The sequence below is a fragment of the Ambystoma mexicanum genome, chromosome 13, assembly GCF_040938575.1.
Source record: "Ambystoma mexicanum isolate Mex_15411 chromosome 13, UKY_AmexF1_1, whole genome shotgun sequence".
In the NCBI taxonomy this organism is placed as follows: Eukaryota; Metazoa; Chordata; class Amphibia; order Caudata; family Ambystomatidae; genus Ambystoma; species Ambystoma mexicanum.
In genome coordinates, this window is record NC_090938.1 from 294,386,173 (window position 1) to 294,400,612 (window position 14,440).

The following is a 14,440-nucleotide window of genomic DNA, read 5'->3' on the forward strand; positions in this document are numbered from 1 at the left end:
CCTTCCCAATCCAATCCTTAGACCCTTCCGATAGCAGAGATGTGATATCTCAATGCTTATACCAAACCTGATGACCCTTCCTATGGCATTAGATGTGATATCCAACTCCTTCCCATTCCAATCCTGAGTTCCTTCCTATAGCATGAGATGTGATATCTCAATGCTTCTATCAAACCTGATACCCTTCCTTTAGCATGAGATGTGATATTCAACTCCTTCCCATTCCAATCCTGAGACCCTTCCTATAACATGAGACGTGATATCCAACTCCTTCCCATTCCAATCCTGAGACACCTCCTATAGCAAGAGATGTGATATCCAATTCCTTCCCATTCCAATCCTGAGACCCTTTCTATAACGAGATGTGATATCCAACTCCTTCCCATTCCAACCTGAGACCCTTCCTGTAGCATGAGAAGGGAGATCCAAATCCTTCCCATTCCAATCCTGAGACCCTTCCTATACCATGAGATGTGATATCTCAATGCTTCTAATACCAAACCTGGGACCCGTCCTATAACATGAGATACGTCCTATAACATGAGATATGATATCCAAATCCTTCCCCTTCCAAACCTGAGACCCTTCCTTTAGCATGAGATGTGATATCCAAATCCTTCCCATTCCAATACTGAAACCCTTCCTATAGCATGAGATGTCATATCACAATGTTTCTAATAGAAAACCTGAGACCCTTCCTATAGCAAGAGATGTGATATCCAAATCCTTCCCATTTCAATCTTGAGACCCTTCCTATAACATGAGATGTGATATCCAACTCCTACCCATTCCAACCTGAGACCCTTCCTATAGCATGAGAAGGGATATCCAATTCCTTCCCAATCCAATACTTAGACCCTTCCGATAGCAGAGATGTGATATCTCAATGCTTCTAATACAAAACCTGAGATCCTTCCTATAACATGAGATGTGATATCCAAGTCCTTCCCATTCCAATCCTGAGACCCTTCCTATAACATGACATGTGATATCCAACTCCTTCTATTCCAACCTGAGACCCTTCCTATAGCATGAGATGGGATATCCAACTCCTTCCAAATCCAATCCTGATACCCTTCTGATAGCATGAGATGTGATATCCCAATGCTTCTACAAAACCTGAGACCCATACCATGGCATGAGATGTGATATCAAACTCCCGTCCTATACCATGAGACTTGATATCTCAATGCTTCTAATACCAAACCTGAGACCGGTCCACTAACATGAGATGTGATATCCAAATCCTTCCCCTTCCAAACCTTAGACCCTTCCTTTATCATGAGATGTGATATCCAAGTCCTTCCCATTCCATTCCTGAGACCCTTCCTATAGCATGAGATGTGATATCTCAATGCTTCTAATACCAAACCTGAGACCCTTCCTATAACATGAGATGTGATATCCAAATCCTTCCCATTCCAATCCTGAGACCCTTCCGATAGCAGAGATGTGATATCTCAATGCTTATACCAAACCTGAGACCCTTCCGATAGCATGAGATGTGATATCTCAATGCTTCTAATACCAAACCTCAGATCCTTCCAATCACATGAGATGTGATGTCCAAATCCTTCCCCTTCCAAACCTTAGACCCTTCCTTTATCATGAGATGTGATATCCAACTCCTTCCCATTCCAATCCTGAGACCCTTCCGATATCATGAGATGTGATATCTCAAAGCTTCTAATATCAAACTTGAGACCCTCCCTATAGCATGAGATGTGATATCCAAGTCCTTCCCATTCCAATCCTGAGACCCTTCCTATAGCATGAGATGTGATATCTCAATGCTTCTAATACCAAACCTGAGACCCTTCCTATAACATGAGATGGGAATATCCAACTCCTTCCCATTCCAATCCTGAGACCCTTCCGATAGCAGAGATGTGATATCTCAATGCTTATACCAAACCTGAGACCCTTCCTATGGCATGAGATGTGATATCCAACTCCTTGCCATTCAAATCCTGAGACCCTTCCTATAGCATGAGAAGGGATATCCAACTCCTTCCCAATCCAATCCTGAGACCCTTCCGATAGCATGAGATGTGATATCTCAATAACAGGAGATACGTCCTATAACATGAGATATGATATCCAAATCCTTCCCCTTCCAAACCTGAGACCCTTCCTTTAGCATGAGATGTGATATCCAAATCCTTCCCATTTCAATCTTGAGACCCTTCCTATAACATGAGATGTGATATCCAACTCCTACCCATTCCAACCTGAGACCCTTCCTATAGCATGAGAAGGGATATCCAATTCCTTCCCAATCCAATCCTTAGACCCTTCCGATAGCAGAGATGTGATATCTCAATGCTTATACCAAACCTGAGACCCTTCCTTTAGCATGAGATGTGATATCCAAATCCTTCACATTCCAATCCTGAGACCCTTCCTATAGCATGAGATGTGATATCTCAATGCTTCTAATACAAAACCTGAGATCCTTCCTATAACATGAGATGTGATATCCAAGTCCTTCCCATTCCAATCCTGAGACCCTTCCTATAACATGAGATGTGATATCCAACTCCTTCTATTCCAACCTGAGACCCTTCCTATAACATGAGACGTGATATCCAACTCCTTCCCAATCCAATCCTTAGACCCTTCCGATAGCAGAGATGTGATATCTCAATGCTTATACCAAACCTGATGACCCTTCCTATGGCATTAGATGTGATATCCAACTCCTTCCCATTCCAATCCTGAGTTCCTTCCTATAGCATGAGATGTGATATCTCAATGCTTCTATCAAACCTGATACCCTTCCTTTAGCATGAGATGTGATATTCAACTCCTTCCCATTCCAATCCTGAGACCCTTCCTATAACATGAGACGTGATATCCAACTCCTTCCCATTCCAATCCTGAGACACCTCCTATAGCAAGAGATGTGATATCCAATTCCTTCCCATTCCAATCCTGAGACCCTTTCTATAACGAGATGTGATATCCAACTCCTTCCCATTCCAACCTGAGACCCTTCCTGTAGCATGAGAAGGGAGATCCAAATCCTTCCCATTCCAATCCTGAGACCCTTCCTATACCATGAGATGTGATATCTCAATGCTTCTAATACCAAACCTGGGACCCGTCCTATAACATGAGATACGTCCTATAACATGAGATATGATATCCAAATCCTTCCCCTTCCAAACCTGAGACCCTTCCTTTAGCATGAGATGTGATATCCAAATCCTTCCCATTCCAATACTGAAACCCTTCCTATAGCATGAGATGTCATATCACAATTTTTCTAATAGAAAACCTGAGACCCTTCCTATAGCAAGAGATGTGATATCCAAATCCTTCCCATTTCAATCTTGAGGCCCTTCCTATAACATGAGATGTGATATCCAACTCCTACCCATTCCAACCTGAGACCCTTCCTATAGCATGAGAAGGGATATCCAATTCCTTCCCAATCCAATACTTAGACCCTTCCGATAGCAGAGATGTGATATCTCAATGCTTCTAATACAAAACCTGAGATCCTTCCTATAACATGAGATGTGATATCCAAGTCCTTCCCATTCCAATCCTGAGACCCTTCCTATAACATGACATGTGATATCCAACTCCTTCTATTCCAACCTGAGACCCTTCCTATAGCATGAGATGGGATATCCAACTCCTTCCAAATCCAATCCTGATACCCTTCTGATAGCATGAGATGTGATATCCCAATGCTTCTACAAAACCTGAGACCCATACCATGGCATGAGATGTGATATCAAACTCCCGTCCTATACCATGAGACTTGATATCTCAATGCTTCTAATACCAAACCTGAGACCGGTCCACTAACATGAGATGTGATATCCAAATCCTTCCCCTTCCAAACCTTAGACCCTTCCTTTATCATGAGATGTGATATCCAAGTCCTTCCCATTCCATTCCTGAGACCCTTCCTATAGCATGAGATGTGATATCTCAATGCTTCTAATACCAAACCTGAGACCCTTCCTATAACATGAGATGTGATATCCAAATCCTTCCCATTCCAATCCTGAGACCCTTCCGATAGCAGAGATGTGATATCTCAATGCTTATACCAAACCTGAGACCCTTCCGATAGCATGAGATGTGATATCTCAATGCTTCTAATACCAAACCTCAGATCCTTCCAATCACATGAGATGTGATGTCCAAATCCTTCCCCTTCCAAACCTTAGACCCTTCCTTTATCATGAGATGTGATATCCAACTCCTTCCCATTCCAATCCTGAGACCCTTCCGATATCATGAGATGTGATATCTCAAAGCTTCTAATATCAAACTTGAGACCCTCCCTATAGCATGAGATGTGATATCCAAGTCCTTCCCATTCCAATCCTGAGACCCTTCCTATAGCATGAGATGTGATATCTCAATGCTTCTAATACCAAACCTGAGACCCTTCCTATAACATGAGATGGGAATATCCAACTCCTTCCCATTCCAATCCTGAGACCCTTCCGATAGCAGAGATGTGATATCTCAATGCTTATACCAAACCTGAGACCCTTCCTATGGCATGAGATGTGATATCCAACTCCTTGCCATTCAAATCCTGAGACCCTTCCTATAGCATGAGAAGGGATATCCAACTCCTTCCCAATCCAATCCTGAGACCCTTCCGATAGCATGAGATGTGATATCTCAATAACAGGAGATACGTCCTATAACATGAGATATGATATCCAAATCCTTCCCCTTCCAAACCTGAGACCCTTCCTTTAGCATGAGATGTGATATCCAAATCCTTCCCATTTCAATCTTGAGACCCTTCCTATAACATGAGATGTGATATCCAACTCCTACCCATTCCAACCTGAGACCCTTCCTATAGCATGAGAAGGGATATCCAATTCCTTCCCAATCCAATCCTTAGACCCTTCCGATAGCAGAGATGTGATATCTCAATGCTTATACCAAACCTGAGACCCTTCCTTTAGCATGAGATGTGATATCCAAATCCTTCACATTCCAATCCTGAGACCCTTCCTATAGCATGAGATGTGATATCTCAATGCTTCTAATACAAAACCTGAGATCCTTCCTATAACATGAGATGTGATATCCAAGTCCTTCCCATTCCAATCCTGAGACCCTTCCTATAACATGAGATGTGATATCCAACTCCTTCTATTCCAACCTGAGACCCTTCCTATAACATGAGACGTGATATCCAACTCCTTCCCAATCCAATCCTTAGACCCTTCCGATAGCAGAGATGTGATATCTCAATGCTTATACCAAACCTGATGACCCTTCCTATGGCATTAGATGTGATATCCAACTCCTTCCCATTCCAATCCTGAGTTCCTTCCTATAGCATGAGATGTGATATCTCAATGCTTCTATCAAACCTGATACCCTTCCTTTAGCATGAGATGTGATATTCAACTCCTTCCCATTCCAATCCTGAGACCCTTCCTATAACATGAGACGTGATATCCAACTCCTTCCCATTCCAATCCTGAGACACCTCCTATAGCAAGAGATGTGATATCCAATTCCTTCCCATTCCAATCCTGAGACCCTTTCTATAACGAGATGTGATATCCAACTCCTTCCCATTCCAACCTGAGACCCTTCCTGTAGCATGAGAAGGGAGATCCAAATCCTTCCCATTCCAATCCTGAGACCCTTCCTATACCATGAGATGTGATATCTCAATGCTTCTAATACCAAACCTGGGACCCGTCCTATAACATGAGATACGTCCTATAACATGAGATATGATATCCAAATCCTTCCCCTTCCAAACCTGAGACCCTTCCTTTAGCATGAGATGTGATATCCAAATCCTTCCCATTCCAATACTGAAACCCTTCCTATAGCATGAGATGTCATATCACAATGTTTCTAATAGAAAACCTGAGACCCTTCCTATAGCAAGAGATGTGATATCCAAATCCTTCCCATTTCAATCTTGAGACCCTTCCTATAACATGAGATGTGATATCCAACTCCTTCTATTCCAACCTGAGACCCTTCCTATAACATGAGACGTGATATCCAACTCCTTCCCAATCCAATCCTTAGACCCTTCCGATAGCAGAGATGTGATATCTCAATGCTTATACCAAACCTGATGACCCTTCCTATGGCATTAGATGTGATATCCAACTCCTTCCCATTCCAATCCTGAGTTCCTTCCGATAGCAGAGATGTGATATCTCAATGCTTCTAATACAAAACCTGAGATCCTTCCTATAACATGAGATGTGATATCCAAGTCCTTCCCATTCCAATCCTGAGACCCTTCCTATAACATGACATGTGATATCCAACTCCTTCTATTCCAACCTGAGACCCTTCCTATAGCATGAGATGGGATATCCAACTCCTTCCAAATCCAATCCTGATACCCTTCTGATAGCATGAGATGTGATATCCCAATGCTTCTACAAAACCTGAGACCCATACCATGGCATGAGATGTGATATCAAACTCCCGTCCTATACCATGAGACTTGATATCTCAATGCTTCTAATACCAAACCTGAGACCGGTCCACTAACATGAGATGTGATATCCAAATCCTTCCCCTTCCAAACCTTAGACCCTTCCTTTATCATGAGATGTGATATCCAAGTCCTTCCCATTCCATTCCTGAGACCCTTCCTATAGCATGAGATGTGATATCTCAATGCTTCTAATACCAAACCTGAGACCCTTCCTATAACATGAGATGTGATATCCAAATCCTTCCCATTCCAATCCTGAGACCCTTCCGATAGCAGAGATGTGATATCTCAATGCTTATACCAAACCTGAGACCCTTCCGATAGCATGAGATGTGATATCTCAATGCTTCTAATACCAAACCTCAGATCCTTCCAATCACATGAGATGTGATGTCCAAATCCTTCCCCTTCCAAACCTTAGACCCTTCCTTTATCATGAGATGTGATATCCAACTCCTTCCCATTCCAATCCTGAGACCCTTCCGATATCATGAGATGTGATATCTCAAAGCTTCTAATATCAAACTTGAGACCCTCCCTATAGCATGAGATGTGATATCCAAGTCCTTCCCATTCCAATCCTGAGACCCTTCCTATAGCATGAGATGTGATATCTCAATGCTTCTAATACCAAACCTGAGACCCTTCCTATAACATGAGATGGGAATATCCAACTCCTTCCCATTCCAATCCTGAGACCCTTCCGATAGCAGAGATGTGATATCTCAATGCTTATACCAAACCTGAGACCCTTCCTATGGCATGAGATGTGATATCCAACTCCTTGCCATTCAAATCCTGAGACCCTTCCTATAGCATGAGAAGGGATATCCAACTCCTTCCCAATCCAATCCTGAGACCCTTCCGATAGCATGAGATGTGATATCTCAATAACAGGAGATACGTCCTATAACATGAGATATGATATCCAAATCCTTCCCCTTCCAAACCTGAGACCCTTCCTTTAGCATGAGATGTGATATCCAAATCCTTCCCATTTCAATCTTGAGACCCTTCCTATAACATGAGATGTGATATCCAACTCCTACCCATTCCAACCTGAGACCCTTCCTATAGCATGAGAAGGGATATCCAATTCCTTCCCAATCCAATCCTTAGACCCTTCCGATAGCAGAGATGTGATATCTCAATGCTTATACCAAACCTGAGACCCTTCCTTTAGCATGAGATGTGATATCCAAATCCTTCACATTCCAATCCTGAGACCCTTCCTATAGCATGAGATGTGATATCTCAATGCTTCTAATACAAAACCTGAGATCCTTCCTATAACATGAGATGTGATATCCAAGTCCTTCCCATTCCAATCCTGAGACCCTTCCTATAACATGAGATGTGATATCCAACTCCTTCTATTCCAACCTGAGACCCTTCCTATAACATGAGACGTGATATCCAACTCCTTCCCAATCCAATCCTTAGACCCTTCCGATAGCAGAGATGTGATATCTCAATGCTTATACCAAACCTGATGACCCTTCCTATGGCATTAGATGTGATATCCAACTCCTTCCCATTCCAATCCTGAGTTCCTTCCTATAGCATGAGATGTGATATCTCAATGCTTCTATCAAACCTGATACCCTTCCTTTAGCATGAGATGTGATATTCAACTCCTTCCCATTCCAATCCTGAGACCCTTCCTATAACATGAGACGTGATATCCAACTCCTTCCCATTCCAATCCTGAGACACCTCCTATAGCAAGAGATGTGATATCCAATTCCTTCCCATTCCAATCCTGAGACCCTTTCTATAACGAGATGTGATATCCAACTCCTTCCCATTCCAACCTGAGACCCTTCCTGTAGCATGAGAAGGGAGATCCAAATCCTTCCCATTCCAATCCTGAGACCCTTCCTATACCATGAGATGTGATATCTCAATGCTTCTAATACCAAACCTGGGACCCGTCCTATAACATGAGATACGTCCTATAACATGAGATATGATATCCAAATCCTTCCCCTTCCAAACCTGAGACCCTTCCTTTAGCATGAGATGTGATATCCAAATCCTTCCCATTCCAATACTGAAACCCTTCCTATAGCATGAGATGTCATATCACAATTTTTCTAATAGAAAACCTGAGACCCTTCCTATAGCAAGAGATGTGATATCCAAATCCTTCCCATTTCAATCTTGAGGCCCTTCCTATAACATGAGATGTGATATCCAACTCCTACCCATTCCAACCTGAGACCCTTCCTATAGCATGAGAAGGGATATCCAATTCCTTCCCAATCCAATACTTAGACCCTTCCGATAGCAGAGATGTGATATCTCAATGCTTCTAATACAAAACCTGAGATCCTTCCTATAACATGAGATGTGATATCCAAGTCCTTCCCATTCCAATCCTGAGACCCTTCCTATAACATGACATGTGATATCCAACTCCTTCTATTCCAACCTGAGACCCTTCCTATAGCATGAGATGGGATATCCAACTCCTTCCAAATCCAATCCTGATACCCTTCTGATAGCATGAGATGTGATATCCCAATGCTTCTACAAAACCTGAGACCCATACCATGGCATGAGATGTGATATCAAACTCCCGTCCTATACCATGAGACTTGATATCTCAATGCTTCTAATACCAAACCTGAGACCGGTCCACTAACATGAGATGTGATATCCAAATCCTTCCCCTTCCAAACCTTAGACCCTTCCTTTATCATGAGATGTGATATCCAAGTCCTTCCCATTCCATTCCTGAGACCCTTCCTATAGCATGAGATGTGATATCTCAATGCTTCTAATACCAAACCTGAGACCCTTCCTATAACATGAGATGTGATATCCAAATCCTTCCCATTCCAATCCTGAGACCCTTCCGATAGCAGAGATGTGATATCTCAATGCTTATACCAAACCTGAGACCCTTCCGATAGCATGAGATGTGATATCTCAATGCTTCTAATACCAAACCTCAGATCCTTCCAATCACATGAGATGTGATGTCCAAATCCTTCCCCTTCCAAACCTTAGACCCTTCCTTTATCATGAGATGTGATATCCAACTCCTTCCCATTCCAATCCTGAGACCCTTCCGATATCATGAGATGTGATATCTCAAAGCTTCTAATATCAAACTTGAGACCCTCCCTATAGCATGAGATGTGATATCCAAGTCCTTCCCATTCCAATCCTGAGACCCTTCCTATAGCATGAGATGTGATATCTCAATGCTTCTAATACCAAACCTGAGACCCTTCCTATAACATGAGATGGGAATATCCAACTCCTTCCCATTCCAATCCTGAGACCCTTCCGATAGCAGAGATGTGATATCTCAATGCTTATACCAAACCTGAGACCCTTCCTATGGCATGAGATGTGATATCCAACTCCTTGCCATTCAAATCCTGAGACCCTTCCTATAGCATGAGAAGGGATATCCAACTCCTTCCCAATCCAATCCTGAGACCCTTCCGATAGCATGAGATGTGATATCTCAATAACAGGAGATACGTCCTATAACATGAGATATGATATCCAAATCCTTCCCCTTCCAAACCTGAGACCCTTCCTTTAGCATGAGATGTGATATCCAAATCCTTCCCATTTCAATCTTGAGACCCTTCCTATAACATGAGATGTGATATCCAACTCCTACCCATTCCAACCTGAGACCCTTCCTATAGCATGAGAAGGGATATCCAATTCCTTCCCAATCCAATCCTTAGACCCTTCCGATAGCAGAGATGTGATATCTCAATGCTTATACCAAACCTGAGACCCTTCCTTTAGCATGAGATGTGATATCCAAATCCTTCACATTCCAATCCTGAGACCCTTCCTATAGCATGAGATGTGATATCTCAATGCTTCTAATACAAAACCTGAGATCCTTCCTATAACATGAGATGTGATATCCAAGTCCTTCCCATTCCAATCCTGAGACCCTTCCTATAACATGAGATGTGATATCCAACTCCTTCTATTCCAACCTGAGACCCTTCCTATAACATGAGACGTGATATCCAACTCCTTCCCAATCCAATCCTTAGACCCTTCCGATAGCAGAGATGTGATATCTCAATGCTTATACCAAACCTGATGACCCTTCCTATGGCATTAGATGTGATATCCAACTCCTTCCCATTCCAATCCTGAGTTCCTTCCTATAGCATGAGATGTGATATCTCAATGCTTCTATCAAACCTGATACCCTTCCTTTAGCATGAGATGTGATATTCAACTCCTTCCCATTCCAATCCTGAGACCGTTCCTATAACATGAGACGTGATATCCAACTCCTTCCCATTCCAATCCTGAGACACCTCCTATAGCAAGAGATGTGATATCCAATTCCTTCCCATTCCAATCCTGAGACCCTTTCTATAACGAGATGTGATATCCAACTCCTTCCCATTCCAACCTGAGACCCTTCCTGTAGCATGAGAAGGGAGATCCAAATCCTTCCCATTCCAATCCTGAGACCCTTCCTATACCATGAGATGTGATATCTCAATGCTTCTAATACCAAACCTGGGACCCGTCCTATAACATGAGATACGTCCTATAACATGAGATATGATATCCAAATCCTTCCCCTTCCAAACCTGAGACCCTTCCTTTAGCATGAGATGTGATATCCAAATCCTTCCCATTCCAATACTGAAACCCTTCCTATAGCATGAGATGTCATATCACAATTTTTCTAATAGAAAACCTGAGACCCTTCCTATAGCAAGAGATGTGATATCCAAATCCTTCCCATTTCAATCTTGAGACCCTTCCTATAACATGAGATGTGATATCCAACTCCTACCCATTCCAACCTGAGACCCTTCCTATAGCATGAGAAGGGATATCCAATTCCTTCCCAATCCAATACTTAGACCCTTCCGATAGCAGAGATTTGATATCTCAATGCTTCTAATACAAAACCTGAGATCCTTCCTATAACATGAGATGTGATATCCAAGTCCTTCCCATTCCAATCCTGAGACCCTTCCTATAACATGACATGTGATATCCAACTCCTTCTATTCCAACCTGAGACCCTTCCTATAGCATGAGATGGGATATCCAACTCCTTCCAAATCCAATCCTGATACCCTTCTGATTGCATGAGATGTGATATCCCAATGCTTCTACAAAACCTGAGACCCATACCATGGCATGAGATGTGATATCAAACTCCCGTCCTATACCATGAGACTTGATATCTCAATGCTTCTAATACCAAACCTGAGACCGGTCCACTAACATGAGATGTGATATCCAAATCCTTCCCCTTCCAAACCTTAGACCCTTCCTTTATCATGAGATGTGATATCCAAGTCCTTCCCATTCCATTCCTGAGACCCTTCCTATAGCATGAGGTTTGGAAGGGGAAGGATTTGGACATCACATCTCATGTGATTGGAAGGATCTGAGGTTTGGTATTAGAAGCATTGAGATATCACATCTCATGCTATCGGAAGGGTCTCAGGTTTGGTATAAGCATTGAGATATCACATCTCTGCTATCGGAAGGGTCTCAGAATTGGAATGGGAAGGATTTGGATATCACATCTCATGTTATAGGAAGGGTCTCAGGTTTGGTATTAGAAGCATTGAGATATCACATCTCATGCTATAGGAAGGGTCTCAGGAATGGAATGGGAAGGACTTGGATATCACATCTCATGATAAAGGAAGGGTCTAAGGTTTGGAAGGGGAAGGATTTGGATATCACATCTCATGTTAGTGGACCGGTCTCAGGTTTGGTATTAGAAGCATTGAGATATCAAGTCTCATGGTATAGGACGGGAGTTTGATATCACATCTCATGCCATGGTATGGGTCTCAGGTTTTGTAGAAGCATTGGGATATCACATCTCATGCTATCAGAAGGGTATCAGGATTGGATTTGGAAGGAGTTGGATATCCCATCTCATGCTATAGGAAGGGTCTCAGGTTGGAATAGAAGGAGTTGGATATCACATGTCATGTTATAGGAAGGGTCTCAGGATTGGAATGGGAAGGACTTGGATATCACATCTCATGTTATAGGAAGGATCTCAGGTTTTGTATTAGAAGCATTGAGATATCACATCTCTGCTATCGGAAGGGTCTAAGTATTGGATTGGGAAGGAATTGGATATCCCTTCTCATGCTATAGGAAGGGTCTCAGGTTGGAATGGGTAGGAGTTGGATATCACATCTCATGTTATAGGAAGGGTCTCAAGATTGAAATGGGAAGGATTTGGATATCACATCTCTTGCTATAGGAAGGGTCTCAGGTTTTCTATTAGAAACATTGTGATATGACATCTCATGCTATAGGAAGGGTTTCAGTATTGGAATGGGAAGGATTTGGATATCACATCTCATGCTAAAGGAAGGGTCTCAGGTTTGGAAGGGGAAGGATTTGGATATCATATCTCATGTTATAGGACGTATCTCATGTTATAGGACGGGTCCCAGGTTTGGTATTAGAAGCATTGAGATATCACATCTCATGGTATAGGAAGGGTCTCAGGATTGGAATGGGAAGGATTTGGATCTCCCTTCTCATGCTACAGGAAGGGTCTCAGGTTGGAATGGGAAGGAGTTGGATATCACATCTCGTTATAGAAAGGGTCTCAGGATTGGAATGGGAAGGAATTGGATATCACATCTCTTGCTATAGGAGGTGTCTCAGGATTGGAATGGGAAGGAGTTGGATATCACGTCTCATGTTATAGGAAGGGTCTCAGGATTGGAATGGGAAGGAGTTGAATATCACATCTCATGCTAAAGGAAGGGTATCAGGTTTGATAGAAGCATTGAGATATCACATCTCATGCTATAGGAAGGAACTCAGGATTGGAATGGGAAGGAGTTGGATATCACATCTAATGCCATAGGAAGGGTCATCAGGTTTGGTATAAGCATTGAGATATCACATCTCTGCTATCGGAAGGGTCTAAGGATTGGATTGGGAAGGAGTTGGATATCACGTCTCATGTTATAGGAAGGGTCTCAGGTTGGAATAGAAGGAGTTGGATATCACATCTCATGTTATAGGAAGGGTCTCAGGATTGGAATGGGAAGGACTTGGATATCACATCTCATGTTATAGGAAGGATCTCAGGTTTTGTATTAGAAGCATTGAGATATCACATCTCATGCTATAGGAAGGGTCTCAGGATTGGAATGTGAAGGATTTGGATATCACATCTCATGCTAAAGGAAGGGTCTCAGGTTTGGTATAAGCATTGAGATATCACATCTCTGCTATCGGAAGGGTCTAAGGATTGGATTGGGAAGGAATTGGATATCCCTTCTCATGCTATATGAAGGGTCTCAGGTTGGAATGGGTAGGAGTTGGATATCACATCTCATGTTATAGGAAGGGTCTCAAGATTGAAATGGGAAGGATTTGGATATCACATCTCATGCTAAAGGAAGGGTCTCAGGTTTGGAAGGGGAAGGATTTGGATATCATATCTCATGTTATAGGACGTATCTCCTGTTATTGAGATATCACATCTCATGCTATCGGAAGGGTCTCAGGATTGGATTGGGAAGGAGTTGGATATCCCTTCTCATGCTATAGGAAGGGTCTCAGGATTTGAATGGCAAGGAGTTGGATATCACATCTCATGCCATAGGAAGGGTCTCAGGTTTGGTATAAGCATTGAGATATCACATCTCTGCTATCGGAAGGGTCTCAGGATTGGAATGGGAAGGAGTTGGATATTCCCATCTCATGTTATAGGAAGGGTCTCAGGTTTGGTATTAGAAGCATTGAGATATCACATCTCATGCTATAGGAAGGGTCTCAGGATTGGAATGGGAAGGACTTGGATATCACATCTCATGCTATAGGGAGGGTCTCAAGTTTGATATTAGAAGCTTTGAGATATCACATCTCATGATATCGGAAGGGTCTCAGGATTGGAATGGGAAGGAGTTGGATATCACATCTCATGATAAAGGAAGGGTCTAAGGTTTGGAAGGGGAAGGATTTGGA